The sequence below is a fragment of the Eimeria mitis genome, genomic scaffold (assembly GCF_000499745.2).
Source record: "Eimeria mitis Houghton genomic scaffold, Emh_scaff2162, whole genome shotgun sequence".
Taxonomy (NCBI): Eukaryota; Apicomplexa; class Conoidasida; order Eucoccidiorida; family Eimeriidae; genus Eimeria; species Eimeria mitis.
This window is the reverse complement of record NW_013570488.1, coordinates 2712-3187: the sequence shown is the minus strand read 5'-3', so window position 1 is coordinate 3187 and position 476 is coordinate 2712.

Below are 476 nucleotides of genomic sequence, written 5' to 3'. Positions count from 1 at the left end.
AACCCCACCACCCCCGCAACAACCCCACCACCCCCACCACCCCCCCGCAGCCCTGTGTGCGTGTTGTGTGTTACGAGGCACTGATGGAGTGGTGTTGGTTTGTCTGTGATGCAGGGAATGTACAGCCCCATGACGGGTATGCATGTGCCGTCGCGGAGACGGGTGTGCATCTTTCCTAGCTGCGCGTCCATCAGGTGCAGCACACGGTGAGCCATGTCGTCGGTCTCCTTGAAACGAATAGGCTGCAGCAGCAGCAGCAGCAACAGCAGCAACAGCAGCAGCAGCAGCAGGAGGAGGAGTAGTTGTTGTTGTTGTTGTTGTTGTTGTGGTAGTAGTAGTAGTAGGAGTAGTAGCAGCAGCAGCAGCAGCAGCAGCAGCAGGAGCAGCAGCAGCAGCAGCAGCAGCAGGAGGGAGAGGAAGAGAAACGGATATTATATTATAGAGCAGAAATAAGAAGAAGAAAAGAACAGAAAGAG